Genomic DNA, 22,014 nt, shown 5'->3' with positions numbered 1-22,014 from the left:
GCGCAGTCGGTTAAGCGTCCGACTTTAGCCAGGTCACGATCTCGCGGTCCGTGAGTTTGAGCCCCGCGTCGGGCTCTGGGCTGATGGCTCAGAGCCTGAAGCCTGTTTCCGATTCTGTGTCTCCCTCTCTCTCTGCCCCTCCCCCGTTCATGCTCTGTCTCTCTCTCTGTCCCCCAAAAAATAAATAAACGTTGAAAAAAATTAAAAAAAAAAAAAGAAAAATAATAAACTGTAAGACAGTTGTACAGTCATTTTAAAAAATGAGATATAGCTATAGATGTGTTGGTGTAGAAAGATCTATAAGATCTATTATTAGTTTAAAAAATGTTAGACAGAAGTACATATACTTTAATCTTTTGCATATAAATCATAAATACATAGGCTTATATATATATATAAGTTACATATATATATATATAACTATTTCTGGATAGAAACATAAGAAAATGTTAACAGCAGTTAGCTCTTGGGAGTGGAAATAAAAGCCAAGCTGACGAAGAGTAGACTTTACTATTCACTTATCACTCTTTTATACCATTTTTATGTTCAGCCAATATGTACATATTACTTTTGTGAAATTATAAAAAAAACATAAATAGTTCAAAAGCTGAGTGGAATAGACTGAAATCCTGTGCTTCGATGTGTTTCCTTGGTCTTAATAAGCTATTTGCCAAGGTGTCTGGGTGGCTCAGCTGGTTAAGGTCTGACTCTTGATTTCTGCTCAGGTCATGATCTCATGGTTTGTGAGTTCAAGCTCCACACTGGGGTCTGCACTGAAGGCACAGAGTCTGCTTGGGATTCTCTCTCTTCCTCTCTCCCAGCCTCTCCCCTGCTCATGCTCATGCTCTCTCTCTCTCCCAAAATAAAAAAAATATTTTTAAAAAAAGAAGGGTTTTTTTTTTGCCTATTCCGAATTTAAACATTTGGTCCATAGACAGCTTCTGAATTGACAGGGCAGCTAGCTTCTTGGAACAATGCAACATAAACATCCATATCTTTCCCTCTATCACTTGCACAGTCTGCTTCTGTGCTCCTCTGTGGTGGGGAGGGCAGGATTGGCGAAGTTCCTTACCGGTATCTGATTTTACAAATGTCAATGGACTAGAATGGGTACAAACTAGAGGATATTTATTCCAGATCGTTGATGATTCAAGTCCACAAACTAATGCCTTTACCATGCAAGACATGGGGCCAGGTTTACAGAGACTGCAAAAATAAACAATAGACAGTTTCCTACTAAAGAGTTTAAAACCATAGGTGAATACAGTGGATGCTGCTGGGTCCCATCAGATCCTTTCCACCAGTCTGAGCATGTATTTCCTAGCTGCCTGTGTTCGTTAAGAACAACTCTTAGGTGCCGGCCTGCTCTGGAAAACAGCTGTTAAACCAACAGAAGCCACCAAGTCTGGGAAGCTACAAAGTTGCTGCCTGATCCCCCAGACTGAGGCTCTGCTTCTCAGGAGCCCCACCCAAGACAGTGATACAACACAAGTGCATAAATGGCACACAAAACAGAATGAGCTGAGTGTTAGAACAGGAATAAAGTATGTTGAAAAAACTCACAAGGAAATTGCATCTAGGAGCATGAGTGACAAGTTAGGTTCATAGCAATTTAATAAGCAGGCCAAACACACCGAGGTGCATGCAATATGGGCAGGGATTGGGGAACTCAGTCATAGGTATCAAAAATAGCCATACTAATTCAAGACAGAGGAGATGTCATTTAATACCAACACATATTTGAAAAGGAGATTTCAGGGTTTTCACTGAATATAAATGCAGTTAGGAGAAAACAGCTCCACGGTCACCACAAATCTGGTAGCACAGGCTGCAGTCACAGAAGAAGAAAAGGCATTCATGGACAGTGTATTTTAAGGCATATTGTTTATTTGTGGGCAATATACTTAAAAGGGAACACAAACATACCTAAGTACAAATGCAGAAAACCTAAGAGGACAGATTTAAGCTGTCCAAAGCCAGAATGAACAGACCGGTTTTGAAGACACTGAATTTTTTTAATCTCTAAAAATGTTTTGGTAGGAGCTAGAACACAGCTTAGCTTTGTATAGAATCATCCTTGTTGATAAACAGGAAATTCAAATATAGCTGAGATGGTTTGAAGGTTCTCCTTTGGTTGCATTATTATGCTTCTGGCTGGAGTAGGAAATGAGTGTTGTAGAAGTGAGAATCCAGAGATGCTTCATGGAATAGATGTCAACTGAACTTGGCTTTAAAGGGAAGCTAGGACTTCAGAGAGTGGAGACAGGAATAACAATCCTTCTTTTATATAGTGCACTCTGACTTACACTTTGTATTGAAATCACATAGGAAAGGAAAGTTGCCTCAGTTTGAAGGGGAATAAAGAAAGAACATTTATTCTATACCTAAAGATGTGCCAAGTATGGAACCAGATGTTTTATATACCTTCCCGCCTTTAAGCACGACCTTATTTACTTTTTAAAATTTTTTAAAGGTTTACTTATTTTTGAGAGAGAGAGACAGACAGAGACAGAGTACACGTGGGGGAGGGCGCAGAGAGAGAGAGGGAGACAGAATCCGAAGCAGGCTCCAGGCTCTGAGCTATCAACACAGAGCCCAACATGGGGCCCGAACTCATGAATCATGAGATCATGACCTGAGCCGAAGTTGGAAGCTTAACTGACTGAGCCACCCAGGCGCCCCAAGGCACCACCCTATTTATAAGGTAACCAAGATCCAGAGAAAAAATGGGCAAGGGGTCTTTCATTGTTTGAGTGTCCATGTATCCATAAGCAATAAGAAAATAAATTGCTATTCTTTTCAGACCCTACTAGAAAGAAATGTTCTGTAGAACTATTCTTATTCTGATGGACACTAGGAACTTTACATATGTTATCCCTTACAAGGCTAATATTATTTTATACATCAGCACAACAATGCATGGAAGTTTCACTTATGTGGCTGGTAAATAGTGGAGCTGGAGTTTGACTTCCCAGAGATCACATTCTTTCATGGAATCTGGCTACCCCACCAAGACAAAAAAAGGCAAAATGACAAGCTACTAGGTTTGGACTTCATTCCATAAGCAGTGGTGATAGCCATGGTGGTATTGGTCTATGAGTGAGGGAATGACAGAATCAGAAGTTAGCTACAGACAGCAAAGGATGATCAGGTGTACTAAAGAGAAAAGAAATCAGAGGTAGATCGACTAATTACAGAGCCATAGGGAGTTGCTGCCAGAGATATCCTGAGCAATACTCAAAATATCCATGGAAAGTGTAAGGAGTCTCAGAAATTTGTGGTTTGATTCACTCACGGGCAGAAGCACGGGGAGTATGGCAAGTCTTAGCCCAGAAGCAAATATTTACCAAGTAACCACTTCCTGTGCAGCACAGAGCTTGAGGAATTTATGACGGAGAGAAGACATAGCAACCAACATCTTGACGAAAGGACACACCATTGGAAATGATATCCCAAATCCTTTTAACTGACCAGCTGAATCCTTTTAACTGACCTTTTAACTGACCAGCTGAAAATAAAGACAGAGAAATTAAGAAAGTAGGTATGATAACTTATTCATTCAGCCAAAATCCATCAGTGATTTATTATGTGCTGAGGACTATACTGTCCATGAGTGATGATTAAAAAAAAAAAAAAAGTGTCCTTATTTAAAAGAAATGTAAGCCTAGAAAAGGGGGAAGCAAAGAATTGAGTAGATGACATGAGTTCTTGTGTTAAATCTTAAACCTGGTTTAAGTAGGTCCCAAGCTAGACAAGTCTCTAGGGAACTGGCAAAATCAATGGCAAATCCTTTCTGGAGGAAGGCAATTTCATCCTAGCTTCGAGGAATCCCTGTGAATCACTTTCAAGGGCAATGAACAGCATAAAATCTAAGAAAACTTACACATACGGAAACAAGGTAGCATGAGCAAGAACTAGTAAAAATAACTGACAGCAGTGACAGTCCCAACACAGAAGACAAAGCAACAGATATGTTTACTGTGTGTAAAGAAGCAAATGAAAAGCCCGAGAGAATCTTCCAGAGAGTATTTTTAAAAAGTGACCTAACAGGGGCGCCTGGGTGGCTCAGTCAGTTCAGCGTCCAACTTCAGCTCAGGTCATGATCTCATGGTTTGTGGGTTCAAGCCCTGCGTCGGGCTCTGTGCTGACAGCTCAGAGCCTGGAGCCTGCTTCAGATTCTGTCTCCCTCTCTCTCTGCCCCTCCCCCATTCATGCTCTGTCTCTCTCTATCAAAAGTAAATAAAATGTAAAAAAATAAAAAAATGAAAAAAAAGTGACCTAACAGATTGGTAAAATAACCAAAAGAAATATCTAGTAGTCGCAGTACCGGTAATAATAATTATTGCTATATAATACATAATTATAATAAATAAACCAGAATTAAAACTTCAATAGGTAGACATATCAAAAGAAGGAATTAGTGAGTGACTTGTAGATCAGAAGAAATCATACAGAATGTAGCACAAAGGTATTTAAAAAATGGAAAACATGGAATAGAGAAGTGGAAGACGAAGTGAGAAGGTCTAATGTATGTCTAACTGGAGCCCCAGAAGGAAAGGGTAGACAGAATGTGGCAGAGGCTAAGGATTTTCCTGAAGGAAAGACAGCAATCCATGACTGCAAGAAAACTGACTTAATTTTGATGAACAACACCAGGCCTCTTCCCCAGTGAAGCCAAACAGAAATAAAGGATCCTCCTGCTTTCTACCTCAGGCAAACTATGTTTGAATCCCTAAATGAGTCCAGAGACCTCTGGAACCACCAGAAAACAAGTTTTCAATTTCAAGGGGGAAAAAAACAAAACAAAACAAAATGAAAACAGATTATCATCATTGTTCCTGAACAAGGTATACGGAAATCACTGAACTGTTTCCACATCTGTCCTGAGAAAGAACAGGTAACATCAACGCCTCCCTGAGTAAAACCCCTTTGTTCATGAATCTTGCTTCTTGTTGATATGTGTAGAAAAGAGAAAATGGAGAAACTTGTTTCTGTATATAACAGAGAAAGCAACAGAAAACTGCCACTGTATTTCTCCAAGGGCCCACAAGTTTTGGTCCAGAAGGAGTAGTAAAAGTATCAGAATATCCCTTCTTGCTACAAGACTTGGTCATCAGTTATGTGCATAATTCTACTGTCAAGCAGTTCCCCTCCAATCACCAATTGAGGCCTGAGGCTAAGTCCCTTCTCTCCTCAAGCAGACAGTAAGAACAATGTGGCCATGCCTGGGTGTGGTAAAAGAGTGCCTCTAACAGAAAAGAAAGTGTATGTGAAACCTTTTCATGGTTTTTTTGTGCCTTGGCCTCCTGAGATTTCTACACATTGCAGTCAAAATAATGAGAGAGTGGTCTAATTCAGGAGGGTGAAGTGTTTCCCAAAGACTATATCTGACTGCAACAGGTGTTCCAAATTATAGCGTACTGAATGATATAGAGGTCTGTTTTTCTTTTACTAAAAATCTACAGCAAAAGAAAAGGGCTACCAGGGCGGCTTTGCTCCCTGGAGTTGTGAGGGGCTCAGTCCTATGCCCCCTTCCTCTTCTGCATCTCTAGCCTGTCATCTGTTAATCCAATATGGCTGCTTGAGTTCCAGTCGTATGAACCAAATTTCCATCAGCAGGAAGAAAGAAGAAGAGGACACACCATGCTTCCTCCTTTAAGAACACTCTTCAGAGGTCAATTCATTATATCTGCTTACAAACCATCTACCAGAATTTAGCCACATGGCCATTTCTAGAGGGAAAAGAAATTTTACTCTTAACTCTGGGTAACTTGGTGCCCGTCCAGTTAAAAAGTGAGGAGGAGAGGCCATTATTGTGGAAGAAGAAGAGAATAGATACGAAGGGAAACTTTCAGTTTCTACCACACAAAGATATCCCTAATTCTGTCAGCTCGTCACAACTAGGTTTTATAACACAGAAGTACAAATAAATGGGTTGGAGAGAGCACTAAAAATCACAATGACTAGATCTCATGAACTCTGCAAAGTGTTTTTTGTGTTCTAACTCATTAGAACCTCACCACCATTCTATGATACAAGCTGTTCGAACATCCTCATTTTACCAAAGATACAGTGATGGAAAAGGGTTAAGTCATATCTCCAAATTATAGTGCTGGAAAAGGCAGAAGCATGAGTCAAATCCAAGCAGCCTGGCTCCACAGTTCTTGCTTTTAACTACAAAGTAATACTGTTTCTCACACTTTTTTTTTTTTTATTATTAATTAAATGTGTATGTATTTAAGCCAACATTTTTATGCACTGGGAGAAAACATCCAATTAAGTGGCTATTGCCTGTAACATAAGAGAGCTTGATTTTGTAAGCCTAAACTATTAAACTATGGCATTTCAATAAATGCCTTTTAAGACACTGTAATATGTATGCATAATAGAGGGTTTAACCTGGCAGAACTGAACAGCTAGTGTCTGCATAATTACACCTCCATGTGCTTCCAAGACAGTAATTTCAGGCAAAGAGCTGTTGAAAACGATCAAGAAGCAGCCAGGCCCCAGTTTGGGGTGCCTCATAATCAGAACTAATTAATAAACCTGCCCTTTCTGGGCATCATGAATTAAAAACTGTGGTTGAGCAATTAAAATTCCAATCTTCACTTGTGAAAAAAGGGGAGGAGAGCAGGAAGGAGTGGTCTTCGAACCAATAATCCACCAAGTCACTTTCAATATGTTTCTGGTTTGTCATCTCAAGGACGAGCAGTTGTGAAGATTTCAAAAGAACCTTCCATGAAGCCCAAGTTTGCGAAGGCCCCAAGTTGCCACAATTAAATCTTTGTTGAGGCGGCCAGATGACATTTGAAAGGAAAAGCACACACAGGCTACTAATGAGGAAATGCTCTAGGCAAATCCAATCAGCTCTCCTACTAGGCTGGTTTCTGAGGAGCCAGCAAGTCCCTCAGATATGTGCAACTCGCCTTCTTAAAAATAACAACAAAAACCAAAAAAAAAAAAAAAAAAAAAAAAAAAATTTCCAGATTACAGGAAGGAAAAGAAATATTTCATTAGTCTGGGGGCTGTGAACACAAAACGTGCATTTTTCTAATGTGGTTAAGGGGAAAGGGGACCAGCTGGAGGCAAGAAATCTGGGTGTTAGGGCCACGAGTGAAACTTTCAGGTTGGGGCCAGGTTAGTGACAGAGGGATTTGCTGACAAAATGCAATATAAGACTTTTCTTTAATGGCATTTTCCTAGGTCATCTTAGGAAAGAAGCAGAGGGAGATCATCAATATTTCCAGAAAAGCCAAGAAATGGGAAAAGAAGTAACACAAGCTTCTTGGAGGGTACAGCTAAGCTCTCGGGAGGTGGAGTGGTGAGGTGGACGTGGGAGTTGGGGACGAGCTCTGCCCCTAACTAGCTGTCTAGCCCTGGGCAAGTGGGCGAGTCACTTCCCCTGCTGGACCTCATTTTCTTCACCTTCAAACATTCTATAATTCCTTAAGAAGTTAACTCTTCTGACAACATAAAATAATTTTTTTTTTCTTACCTCATCTTGCTGTTGTGTCTGCACCAGCAAATAGCCCTGTTAAGATGTGTGCCACATTTTTAGTCCTTAGGTAGACGTATCTTCTGACTTCCTACCAAACTCTACAGGCTTCTGACAAATGTGACAATAAGTCTGTGTTGAGATTAAGTACTCAAGTTACTTTTCCTTTGGTTTGGCGGGGTTGTCTAGAAGAATCATTGCTTTCATTCATTTACCAACATTCATTTCTCTTCCATCATGCTGGGGTGGGGAGGGTGGTCCTTGAAGGTAGGATTTTAAGAGACATTTGAAGGATGGTCCAAAGGCTATCATGAAGTCATAAGGACATTCTGGGTGAAGGTGATGAGTTTTGTTTTTGTTTTTGCTTTTAAGATTAATTAATTAACTAATTTGTTTTGAGAGGAAGAAAGAGCATGAGCAGGGTAGGGGCAGAGAGGAAGAAAGAGAGAATCCTAAGCAGGCTCTTCAAGGTCAGCATGGAGCCCGACACATGGCTTGAACTCATGAACTGTGAGACGGTGACTTGAGCCGAAATCAAGAGTCTGCTGCTTAACCGACTGAGCCACCCAGGCATCCTGCTGCTGAGTTTTAATATGTGGCATCAGGAATAAAATAAATTTGTTGTGCATTTGCTGAATAATTATTGCCCTACAATTAAAAATCTATCTTGAAATTATCCTATTTTAGATAGTACAGTTATTCGATGTGATCTGCCTTGATTCTTCAACGAAGCAAAATCATTGCCCCCAGGGATGCCTCCAGAGACCTGTGGAGACTATCCTATTCCATGACTGCTAGAACCACCTAAAAGCACACTGACAGGTTTGGTTATCCATTAATTCAACAAACGTTTACTGAGCTCCTGCTATGGGCTCAGGGCCCCGAGTGTTGGAGTTATTCCAGTCAACAAGACAGACTGGGTGCCTGACCTTGAGGTGATTGCATTGAGGTGTAAGTGTGCATGCTGGGGGGTGGGTAGGAGACATTAGACCAATAGATAAACGCTCCAGAGCATTGCTCGGAGAGAGACACACACAAGAGGACTGGGGTCTGTCCCAGTTCACATAGAGCCACTCAAAAGCTGGCCTCTGCCCATCTCTTATTGTCATCTCAGCTGACTACCTCTTGGTCTCCACAGTTCAGACGTCAGCCAGAGAGAAATTCTTTTTAATCCTCTGAACATGCCATGCTCTCTCCTGCCTCTGTTCTTGGCAAATGTGGTCTCTTCTGCATGGAAACCTTTTCTCTCTACAACCTGTAAGTCTAGTTCAAGTAAAAACCTCCTTTTTTTTTTTTCTTTTTAATTTATATCCCAGTTAGTTAGCATATAGTGCAATAATGATTTCAGGAGTAGATTCCAGTGATTCATTCCCTATGGATAACACCCAGTGCTCATCCCAACAAGTGTCCTCCTTAATGCCCCTTGTCCATTTAGCCCATCCACCCACCCACAACCCCTCCAGCAACCATCAGCTTGTCCTCTTTACTTAAGAGTCTCCTATGTTTTGTCCCCCTCCCTGCTTTTATATTATTTTTGCTTCCCTTCCCTTATGTTCGTCTGTTTTGTATCTTAACTTCCACATATGAGTGAAGTCATATATTTGTCTTTCTCTGACTGACTTATTTCGCTTAGCATAATACCCTCCAGTTCCATCCACGTTGTTGCAAGTGGCAAGATCTCATTCTCTTTGATTGCCAAGTAATACTCCATTGTGTATACATGAATATATACCACATCTTCTTTATCCATTCATCTGTTGATGGCCATTTGAGCTCTTTCCATATGTCGATTTCCATATCGACAATGGCTATTGTCGACAGCGCTGCTATAAACACTGGGGTGCATGTGCCCCTTCGAAACAGCACACCTGTATCCCTTGGATAAATACCTAGTAGTGCAATTGCTGGGTCGTAGGGTAGTTCTATTTTTAACTTTTTGAGGAACCTCCATACTGTTTTCCAGAGTGGCTGCACCAGTTTGCATTCCCAAAAAACCTCCTTCTTAAATCGTCCAGATATGCCTTCCTTAGGCTCCAACCATGCTTTGTGACCTCCACTGATATCAGCAGCATCAGGACATAAACATTATGAGAATGGCTTATGCCATGCAAGGTACCATGCTCCTCTTCTTACAAACATTGAAGCACTTACACATCACATGCAATTATTTGTTTGTACATAGGTCTCCCTGGTGGAATCATAAGGTCCTCAAAGTTGAGTACCTACTTTACAGTAGAAGTTAAACCTCTCGACTCTGGAGCCACAATGCATAATTTCAAATCTTGCCTCTGCCACTTATGGCAGTCAGTTAACTGGGAGGTTAAGTTTCCTTAATCTTTCAATGCCTCCATTTTTCCATCTGTAAAATGGGGATAAGTAGTAGTGCCTACCTCGGAGAGCTGCTGGAGGATCAAATGCACTAATATACACCAAGGGCTCAGAACTGGGTCTGGCACATGGTAAGTGTTCATTAGCGTTAGAACAAAGGGAAACTTGATATTCATATCTATATCCAAGCAATTAACACAATGCCCATCTGTAAAATTGTTGAGCAAATGAATAACAATGTTACTTAGGATCTCCAAGATAGAAATTTTCAAAGATTTGTTCTTGAGGAGGAAGAGTCTTATAAATGAACAGCAGAGGCCAGAGAGTATCTGTCACTTGTTGAAAGTTTCAAGACAGAGAGGGAACAGAGGAAGGTCAGAAATCCATTTCTTCTGTCCTGTAGAATGGAGGTTGGCAAGCTTTTTATGTAAAAGGCAAGACAAAATTTGGGGGGCTTGGGCACCTTCAAATCTTTGTCACAACTGTTCCATTCTAGCATGAAAGAGCCACAGACAATGTGTAAACAATAAGTCTGGTTGCATTCCAGTGACTATATATATATATATATATATATATATATACACACACATATATATATATACACACACACATATACATATATATACATATATATACACATATATACATACATATATATATGTATATATATATATATATATATTTTTTTTTTTTTTAATAAAAACAGGCAGTGGCCTTCATTCGACCATGGAGCTTTAGACAAGTAACAATAACTAGCAATTGTTGACTATTTACTATGCATTGGGCCCCGCTCAAAATGTCTGAGGTATACTAGCTTATTTCAAAGAGACTCTATGAAGTAGGGATATCGTTACACCTGCCTTACAAGCAAGGAGAGCGTTTCACAGAGAGTTGAAGTGACTTGCCCAAGGTCACAGAACACAGATGGGCAGAGCTGGAGTCTGGAATGAAGCAGTCCCGCTCCAAAGCGCCCAGTCCTGATCACTAGAAAGGGAATGAGTTCTTTCCTTGCACCCTGGACGCTGTCTCCACATGTGGCCAGATGTTCATGCCCAAGTCCTGTTTGCTCAACCATGAAAATTTTAGAAATCATGCCTTTACAACACCATTTTGTCTGAAATGTCTTCTGTATATTCCTTTTCTTGTCTTGAACCCAAACCTTACTCCTGTAATTTGTATTCACTGATCATGGCTCTACTCTGCAGAGATACACAAAACATCTCGAGCCTCATGTAAACTAATAATACATAAGTGTTTGGCTTTCTATGAAGACAAAGATAAGCCAGATTAAGAGGAGACTGCCCAACTGGTACCTTGCTCACTTCGCATCCAGATGTTATAGGGCTCCGGATCCACATTCTCTCAGAGCCTAAAAGTGTTAATGGATGAACTTAGTGTGTGACAGGCATCACAGATGTTGCTTTTACTACTTCAGGCTCCTAGATAAAGCTGGAAGAGACACCCAATCCCTCAGATGACAAAACTAAGATTTTCAGAGTTTCACAAAGGCCCAAACAAAAAGAAATATAATACGGATAAGATGGAATATTTTGTCATTGTGTGTTCAAAATAAGCATCATTGTAACAAGTAAGATAGGAAGAAGTGTATTATAGTTAATGTGAAGGAAAGTTCTAGGGATTTCCATAGCTATGGCTGCCATAATATGACATTAGGCTCCACCGATAGAAGTATGGTGATCACAGGAGAGGACAGTTTCCCTCTTTACCACTGATCGGCCCATACCTGAAACAGGTTGGTCGATGTTTAAATGAGGGTAAGAAGGATGGCCGTGTTGTTGAAAGGTTCAAGAAATAAAGAAAACATAAATTAAATGGGAGACCTTAAAGCACAGAAGGGAGGAGTCTGGAGTCTGATTGCTGGGGTCTAATTCCTCGCTCTCCTACAGCTAAGCTCTGTGGACTTAAGCAAATTACTTAGTTTCCCCATATGTTAATTCTTTCACTGATCTCATCGAATTGTTGTGAGGATTAAGTGAGTTAATATAAGGAAAAAAATAAATGTTTAGGAAACTTGACATAATAAACATCATAAGGGTCAGTTGCCATTATTGGGAGTTAGCCTGCGAAAGAGAAGATTTAGGGAACCTAAAAAGTGGTGGATTGGGCTAAACTCACTCTGTGTATCTCTGGGGAATAGAGCCACAGTTAGTGAATACAAATTATGGGGGCAAAATTTGGGCTCAATGTAAGAAAACACACTGTGAGGTAGGGGGTTCCTTATTGCCAATGACACAGAAGCAGAAACCAGGTGAGGTATGTCCCATGTTGCAGAAAAGATCTGTCTACTCTGTGGAAGAACAGATTGTTTCTTAAATCCCTTCAGGCTGTCAAGTTCTATCTTCTTTCTGGAATTTGGGTGGTTAAGATGCCTACTCCAGAGATGCCTACTCCAATACAGTGAGGGCAGGTCATGGCTGTACACCACATAAAACCATGCTGTCCATTCCTTTATTCTTATATGCTTATTACCTACATATCAGTTATATGACACAGGGACAGTTAGTCAAGCTCAGTCTTAGAATCCTCATCTGTAAAATAAGGAACACGATGCATTCCTAAGAGAAGCCATACAATGTAGTAGTTTAATAAATGAGCTCCAGGGGCGTCTGGGTGGCTTAGTCGGCTGAGTGTCCAACTTCAGCCAGGTCACGATCTCGCGGTCCGTGAGTTCGAGCCCCGCGTCGGGCTCTGGGCTGATGGCTCAGAGCCTGGAGCCTGTTTCGGATTCTGTGTCTCCCTCTCTCTCTGCCCCTCCCCCCGTTCATGATCTGTCTCTCTCTGTCCCAAAAATAAATAAACGTTGAAAAAAAAATGTTATTAAAAAAAAAAAATAAATCCAAACCTATTTACAAGCTGGGCTTTTCAGAACAAGGTATGCAACCTCTCTCTCAGTTTCCTCACCTGATAATAACAGTACCTATCTCAAAGAATTTTTATGAGGATTAAATAATTTTTTAAAATGTATACAAAGCTCTTAGAACAGTGCCTGGCACATACTCGGGACTCCCATTTAACTATTACTAACATGTTGTTGCTGTTGTTCTGAGATTTAAATGAGAAAATGCATTGCAGGGCCACCGATTTCTTTTCTAACTCGAGGAGCTGTCAAAATCATCAGTGCTTGAAAGTATTATTTCACTATCTATTCACTGCATATAAAGTAAGCCCCTACTCTGTGCTCAGTGGGACTAGACATTGCAGGATGGATAATCGCTCAGACTTACAAGTTCTTGCTTCTGAGGATTTTATGACCGTGCCAACGAGAAAAGGCACACAAGCCTAAAACCTGGGAATTATTATAGAAAATAATTCAGTACACACACAAATAGCCTAAAGTGTATCGTCAGGTATAACCAAGTTGAGAGGGCATGGATTCTGACGTCTACAGGCTCGACCCATCAACAATTTGCTGTGGGCTCCTCACCACTGCAAATAATCATAAATTCTCCTCCTTGGGAAAATACAGTAACTATTTTAACAGCTATCCCTTAACATCTGAAGACAGGAAGTGAGTAACGGGCTGAAAGAATGGCTGAATACTCAAGCCCTAATAATTGTTTTTGCTCTTTCCTAGACAGAAGATCCTATGTGAATAGGACTTTACGTCACAAGACAGGAAGCCCTGCTCTCACTCCCTCCTTACAGGCAGCTCTGGAAAATAAACCTCTATTATTCCAGGTGGAGCTTGGTGAAAACATCCTGCAAATCAAACTCAGACTCAGTAAATTTGCAGCTACTTTTTAGTGGCAGAAGCCCAGAGCATAAAGGACACTACGTTAAATAAACAAAACATCATTACCAAGGGCAGACCCAGGCCAGGTCTATTTTCCTTTTTCTTTCTTTTTTTTTAACCCTAGCCCAGATATGCTGCAGACCCAAAGTAATCATACAGGCATATGGAGGAAAGGGAGGGGGAGGGGGGGCTCTGAAACATCAGGTTTCTCAAACTAGACAAGGTTATGAACACCTGCTGTTTCAAAAGTGCATTACACTTTAAAACACTCCCATGTGCACACTTTCATTTCATCCTTACTGTCATCTTCACAGAACTACGCATGAACTAGAAGTCCTACAAGAATCTGACTATGCATTTATTTGCTTGAGACTTCCATGGCTCAAGAGGTAAGAGCCTAGCAACTTTCCCCACCAAATTCTACCCCCTGCACAGTACACATACTACATACACCCAAACACATCTTGCTCAACAGAACGAATGCCTACAGAACTCACCTCATGTTCTGGATTTTCTCCTAAAGGCCAAATGTAGCTTGGCCTTGTTTGCAACTCTCCAAAAACTACAAGAAGTCGATCAGGATGACATAAGAGAGGCCCAAGCAGGCAAACTTCTTGGATATGCCTGTGAGAGCCAGGAGAATAAAACTTTACATGTTTTTCCTCTAAACCTCTTGACTGGACTCTAAACAGTCAAGATAGACGGGCTTGTTTTTGTTGTTTGTTTGTTTTGCTTTATATTTTTATTTTTTGTTAATGTTTATTTTTGAGAGAGAGAGAGAGACAGAGCACATGTGGGGGAGGGGCAGAGAGAGAGGCTGACACAGAATCCAAAGCAGGGTCCAGGTTCTGAGCTGTCAGCACAGAGCCTGATGCGGGGCTCAAACTCCCTAACCACGAGACCATGACCTGAGCTGAAGTCAGATGCTTAATCGACTGAGCCACCCAGGTGCCCCAGTTTTGCTTTTTAAAGAGGTCAGGAGGGGATGATGGTGAGCATCAGAGAACAGATACAATTTTTTTTATAATAAATAGACCCACAGGAAAATTTAACAACAAAAGAGGTGAGAAAACTGAGGTTCAGAGAGTTTAAATATCTTACTTCCAGTAAGCAGAAGCCCTAGAATTTGAGCCCTCATGTTCTAAATCTAATATCCAATCTAATAAATCTAATAACCACAGCTGTAACAATACAACTGGTTTAGTATCATGCAGACATAGGCTAGATTATTGTGCCTAATGAGTAACGAATTGCTATGAAACCTGGGAATATCTCTGGGTATGAGGGGGTTACATTAATAAACATTCTCTAATGGTCATATCAGAATTCAAATTATCAAAATATTCCGCATCTGTCATAATGGAAAAATCTAAAGGTAGCATAGGCAAGATCAAAAAAATAGACACCCCTTGGAATATTTCATGAATAAAAAATGTAACAAAAATCAGCATTCTACATAGAAGGGGGAAATAACAGATTAAAAAAAGATTAAAAAGATAATAAAATAACACTTTCTATAGATTTAGGATAATAAATTTGACGAGTTAAAGAAATGAATTCCTAGAAAAAAATAAACTTACTCAAACTGACCTCAGTAGAAATAGGAAGCATGGCTAGTCCTATAACACTCAGAATGGAAACACTCTGGTTAATATCCTTACCACAAAGAAAACACCAGAACCAGATATTATCAGTGAATTCCACCAAATTTTAAAAGATAGATCACTCAAACTATTTCAGAAAACAAAGACAGAGTCTCCCCCAATTTAATTTATGAAGCTAATAAAATGTTAATAATGAAACCAGACAAAGAAAATTTCAGAAAGGGAAAGTGCAAACCCATTTCATTCATAAATATAAGTGTAAAAATTCTAAACAAAATATTAGCAAACCAAGTCCAATAATGTATAGAGAAGACAGTACAGGTTTGGTCTGGGGATCTTTAGGAATTTGCCTTAGAAGCATTTTTGGTAGACTTTGCCTTAGGGCAACAAAATTTAAAGTATGTAAAAATTTTTACATGATTTTTTCAAATTATGCAGTATTAAAGGTGTTATTTACATTATATTTCAAGTACTCTTCCAGCCTATAGAAAACTATTGAATTTAATACCTAGAGTCAGCAAACCACATAATGATTTTAGTACGTGTCTAGAAACAATATCATGAATTACAAAACTGATTGGAGATACTTTTTAGTCTGCGTGCCCCAGGCTTATTAAAAATCTGGTTTTAGTCTCTGCCAGTGAATATCTGGGTTCCAATGTTCTATCACAAATAATGGTTTGCCCCTTGAACAAGCCAAAAAGATTTCTGGTTTAGATTCTTCTCTATGGGCAGGCAGATATGCCTTAAAATATTTTCTGACAATTATTTTGAGGTGCATATTGGTACCTAGGTAAAGCGGCCTTTTAGAACACTTCTGAATATGTGCTAGATATTATCCAGTTGAATATTTATAGCAAATATATGAGTTATGTGTCATTAGCCCCATTTAACAGTTACAGATACTAAGGCTTAGGAATGTCAGGAAATGTCTATGCAGCCATTTGTGGAGGAGTCAGAAGCATAAGCCAGATTGGTCTGAGTGGAAGCCTGTAATCCTTTAGCTAAACCATACTGGTTCTTGAGTAACCCAATAAGCTTCCTGTTTAGTTTGAGCTTTCCATTCACAACACCCACAACCTCCTCGCTCATCTTTGCTGTTCCTAGATTAGATCTCAGAAGAGAGATAATGTTTTAGACAGAAGGAAGGGTTTAAGTCATCTGTTCAATTCAATGGCTACTTCCCTTTTGAGCTTTCATCTTTATTTACCTTTTGCCCTTTGCTTGGCCCTGGGCTGTCTGCAAAGAAGGGAGGGTGAGGAGAAGGTGGTGGAGCTATGGATAACTTGGAACATAAGAAAATATCATTAAGGTTGCAACCCCTAAAATGATTCTAGGGTCTTACAGATCTGTCCCTGTTCTCTTTGTTTCTGGAAGGTCTGCCTTAGTTGGAAATGACAAAGGAAACTACCATTTATGGTACAACTTTTTAAATAAGACACTATAAATATAGTATCTGGTTTAATGCACATAACTCCAATAGATTAGTATTGTGAAATAGGAAATCCTGGTTGTGAATTACAGACTGAACACTCTCACTGTCCATTGACACGGCCACCCAGGTTTCCCTCATACAAACATCCATGGAAACCACTGTAGATGTAGCCAGATATCTTGAACCAAAGAATCCAAAGTATTTTGCATGGAAAAATATAAATGCTTTGCTCTCTATTAGGCTCCAAACTTTTCACTCCTTTTCCTTTTTTGTTCAACATAATGCTTATTTAAAATATAAATACCTTTTAGGATCAGCCTACAAGTCACGTAGGATTTGTGACCTGAGCAGGCTCAAGAAGGCTCTGATATAATCAAATACTTACAGTCTAATATGCTATCTGTAATAACAGAAGAAGAACCCAGATAACAAACTTTTACCATTACAACAGCGCATTCTGTTTGTCATGTATTAAAAAAAAAAAAAAAAAAAAAAAGACTTTTTTTTTTCTTCTATCCTTGGGTAAGGCCCAAATACTTTTTAAATGGACATTCTGCTTTAAGAAAATACACCCACATTAAACTATATACTATACTAATTACTTCCCAGAAATGGTCCCTTCTAGTTCAACAATCATTTACAAACATTAAGATATATTTCATTGAATCATACCCAGAGTTCATGGAATCATGGGCTTACAAGTGAATTATACTTGGAATGAATTTTCTACCAGAACTTAGAAATACATGGCATTATTCATACAGTGAACAAAGTACATCCAATTCTAAATTGTTCAACGATGCCTGTTGCCAAAACAAAGAGGTAGGGAAAGAAGCATTGGAACTACTAAATCTTAGCTATAGATGCATTTCTCTGATGTGATGAAAAATTAATTATGGGCCACTTGGAAAGGTACAGCACAAAGATTTCACATTATAAGACACATAATAATGGTAAACCCATTAACACCACAGGAGCATTTATTCTTCCCTTAACCAAAACTGTGAATAGACACTTATGAACTATCTATAAATGACCACATTTATGTCTCACAATAGCCCATTTTACATATGAATAAGCTGAAGCTCAGACAGGTTTACTTGCCCACCATTACATGCATCACATGTAGCAGGGTGGGAATCCGAACCCACTTTATGACTCCAGCTCTAGCCATTAACCACTGTATAGGCTGTGCATCTGAGACACTGGTCCCCTTCTCTTTCCTCTTTCCAGCATCCAGCATGTGCTTTCAGACACCCATCCCTACTCACAGGATTAAAAGCATCTGAAAATGCACTGACCCCAGAGTCGAATAATATAAATATCATTATTCTTGGAAATTGTTCTAGAGTGGAAAACACTGGACTTGAGAGTTAGGATCCCTGTGTTGAAGCCCAGCTCTTTCCTTCAGCTGCATAATGATGGGCTACTCATTTAATCTTCCTAAAGCTCAGCCTCCTCATCAATGCAAACCAACAGAAATTATACTTTTTAAAATTTAGGCATAATTATACAGAGTGAAGTGCTCAGATCTTAAGTGTATCACTCAGTTAGTTTTCATGAATGCATATTAAGACACAGTACATTTCCATCAGCCTGGAAATTTCCCTCATGTTCCTTTTCAGTCAACCATCCCTCACCCCATTCTACAAAAAAGCAACCTGATTTGCTTACCCTAGAATTTTCTATAATGCAATTACACAGTATGTAGTTGTCTGTGTGTCTTTGGCTGCTTCCACTTGGCAAAATATTTTTGAGATTCACCCATGTTGTAGTGTGTAATAATTGTCCATTCCTAATAATAGCAATTTGATACAAGTATTCAAAGAGATAATGTACACTATTACCAATTAAAGGCTCTCCTCCAAAACTGTCATTATTCAAAAGAGGAAACCTAGGAATAGAAGGGGAGAAAAATCTAAATCTATCGCAGGCTGGAATAGATTTGGAGAAAGGGGTTCATTATTAGTGGCTCTTATATAACATTCTTTATATGTTTAAGAACATCGATGCCAGAGACACTTACATTTGGTGTTTTGGGTGCAACTGGATTGAATTTAGCCTACCAGACAAGAACTTAATTTTCTGCCATGCAGAGACAATTTTGATCCCGTACCTTCCCAGTGTATTTCTGAAATATCCCATTTGCCCACCACAGAGGTGGAGGTCCCTTTACTCAGAAGATTACATGTGAGAGGCCAGCATGTGAAAAGCCATGCGTTAACGCTAGCCTTCAGCAGGGACCAAAGTTTATGGGGTCAATTCTGGCCAGCTGTGTAATTCAATTTTTCCAAAGGGAGCAGGAGTCTGGTCCTCACGAGCACAAAACCAATGCTGCATTTCACAGAAGGCGATTTGGCCACAATAAACAAATCCACACTCTAGAAGGAAACGGAATCATTGAGATGTATATCTTAAGTCCTTTCTTCATGGTGGAGGCATTCTTTACTAGAAGCATGGTCTAAATAAGAAGCAGGTATCATTCCCAAAGGTCTTGCCTAACAATCAGTCCTAGAGGGTGAGGTATAAATATTCATACTCCAATTCCAAGCAAAAAGTTCAGAAGCCACGCGAGTCTTGGAAATGACCCCTTGTTCGGGTGGTAACTTGGGCAAGAAGAATGCCCTAGAGGGACACATGAAGGTATACAAAATTTATTAAAATATCAAGTCACATTTCGAGCAAGGTACAGAAGAAATCTCCTCAAAGTTCCTGCAAGCCTGTGGGTGGAAGTTTCTATCCTGCTTCCTGCAGAAACAACATCTGTTCTTACATTCAACACAAGCCACCTCTGATATTTATTGCATTGGCTGAATGCTGAAAGCATCTGAAATGTTCAACCTCTTGATCTGTCAGCATTTTGATCTCTGTGAAAAGATGAGCTACATAATAGCACAAAATGGAGAAATTTCATGTACCCAAAAGACATAAATCCCCAATACAATCAAATTCTCTTTCCATACACAACTGTGCAAGTTGTAGAAAATACATCCAACCTTTACCTTAGAACTTTCTCTTTATGTTCCTCTACGTGTATAGCTCTGTTTCCTTTAATAAGGTACACTCAAGGTCATTCAGTTGTGACTTAACCCATTCACTTCTCCGAAACACATTTAGATTAAATGCAGGAAAGTGAAACCATATGTTTGGTCTCATTAAGCTCACAATATCCTTATGGGAGAAACAGGGAATTTGGTTCATTATCCTAACTGTTAATGAAGGATAAATTGGTTATATTTAAGTGGGGTTTACATTTTGTTTTTATCCAATGTTCAAGTGTCTTGATTCTCATCAAAATGTGAGGCTGGCAGTTACTCAACAGAGGCCAGAAAATAGCAAATTAGTCTGCATCATATGAGTTGTGCATCTGGGTTTTATGATTTAAAGATGTCCCTGTTTAAAAGACTAATAAACAAAAGATGTCTGGAAGGTACAAAAACCTAGGAACCTGGACAGGACTTGATGAAATCTCTATGAAAGATTCCATGTGATGTCGAGCACTGAGCACCGCGACTTGGCACAGACCAGAGTCGCATTACCAGAGGCTGAAATGACAAGTAAGAGAGGGGGCGCTGCTTCTCCCCTGTGTCTTCTCTTCCTCATCTCGTATCTCTGAAGTACTCCCTACATTCCAGATCCTGTCCTGCTTGCACAGCAGTGGAGGAAATATTTTGAGAAACGAATCAAGAATCTGGACTAATCAAAAAACCTGTTCTCGAACTCATCAAGGAGCTAGGGTTTCTGGAGAAAGCAATGAAAAGAACCACCTTATAATAATCTGTAATGGTCCTATTTATCTTGGGAAATTCCTTCTGACTTAATCTAAGTTCAATCCCTCGGTCCTGCTAGAACCCTGGGAATCTTCTTGGGGAGTTACGATGAGTGGTTTAAATCATCTCTTCTGCTGGACTCCGGGCTCCTTCATAAGGGGAAAACGAACTCAAGTCTTTTATCCCTGTTGTTTTAGGGCTGAGCTCATAGTTGGTGCCCAATAAATGTTTGATGAATATATGAATAAATGAATGAGTGAATAAAAGAATACATTTTCCTACCTCAAGCACATTTGCCATAGACTGACTGCCTGAGGGTACAGAACATACTCTGTGCAGAATTCTATTATTATTATTATTTACTCTTTTCATTCCAAATATACTTCAAAGGGTTTGTACATATTAGTAACCTTAGATTTGTATCCCTATTTAAGCTATTCACATAATATAATGTTATTTTCTTCACATATTCACACAGAAAAGAAAAAAAAAAAAGATTCCTTAGCCAACATTCTAGGCAAACCATCCTACCCTGTGAAAGCCAGTATTTGTAGTTAATCATCTATTCCACCATCTGATTTTGCAAATATAGGTCCTCCCTCCCTTGGGGAGGATGCTAAAGGTTAAGATATAGGTCTCTGTTTTGGACAGTTGATGCTTAGGATTTTGACAGGTAATAAGAATGTTTAGCAACGAGAAATGCCCACAGCAACATGTGGCGAGTTTCCTCCCATTGGAGGTTTCTGGAGGAGGCCAGAAGCCTACCGAGCAGCACCTTGGAGAGGAACTGAACATCACATTTCAGTTTGGATGCCCTTGACCTTCTCTTCAACCTGAAATCCTAAATCTTCATGCTTTAGCACTGCAAGCAGAAATTTTTGCAAGTACTATGAAGTAGTTTTAGGGCCTGCCATGAGGGCAAAGACCAAGAGGGCCCAAAGCCTGGGCTTCTCTGAACAGCAATTTCCTTACTGATCCCCTCGTGGGAATTTTCATGAACTTTAATATTCTAGCCAAGGAAGCCAGTCCTCTCTGCACACATCCTTAGGTTTCCCCAGAAGTGACCCCTTTTGTCCATAGTGCAAGGCCCTCCAACTTGTCACCGAGTCTTCCCCTGGCTCAACACTCTTTAGGCTTTTCCTGTAGATCACTTTTTCCCCTGTGAAAGGTGGTTCAGCCTTCCTTGCAAACTAATCTCAGGCCTGTAGCAAGCTGTGCAGGAAAACATTAGGCAGACTGATTAGAATGTTCTGATTCTGATCCTCGGGCCACTAAGGACCTCACTGATAATGGAAATGCAGTTTAATGTTCCTTTTAGTTCTGCCTAGACGATATGAAATATCACCTGCTATCTATCACAGAGCCCGAGACGCAGTCCACTGAACCCCACGCAAACGGACCGGCTCTATATTAAGACTGCTCTCCCACCACATGAGTCGGGAGCTAAGACACTGAGCCCTTGCGGAAGGGCCACCCCGGCCAAAGAAATGCTCGGATGACTCCAGTGGCCCAGGGAATGTGACTGAAACTCCTGCTCATCAGCTGCTTTTTTTTGGTTCTAACTTCGCCACAATACAATCTCTCTGATTTCAGTTTTACTGATAGAGATTCTCAGCTAGTGGATAATA

General features: G+C 39.9%; 1 protein-coding gene across 3 annotated transcripts in view; it reads right to left on the bottom strand.

Annotated features, from left to right (window-relative positions):
• The window catches only part of SNTB1 (syntrophin beta 1), a 237,128-nt gene that overhangs the window by 138,479 nt on the left and 76,635 nt on the right, over window positions 1–22,014 (bottom strand). The gene's annotated exons all lie outside the window — the stretch shown is intronic.

Source organism: Leopardus geoffroyi, chromosome C3 (assembly GCF_018350155.1).
Source record: "Leopardus geoffroyi isolate Oge1 chromosome C3, O.geoffroyi_Oge1_pat1.0, whole genome shotgun sequence".
Lineage (NCBI taxonomy): Eukaryota > Metazoa > Chordata > Mammalia > Carnivora > Felidae > Leopardus > Leopardus geoffroyi.
This window is presented reverse-complemented; position numbering and strand designations above follow the sequence as displayed.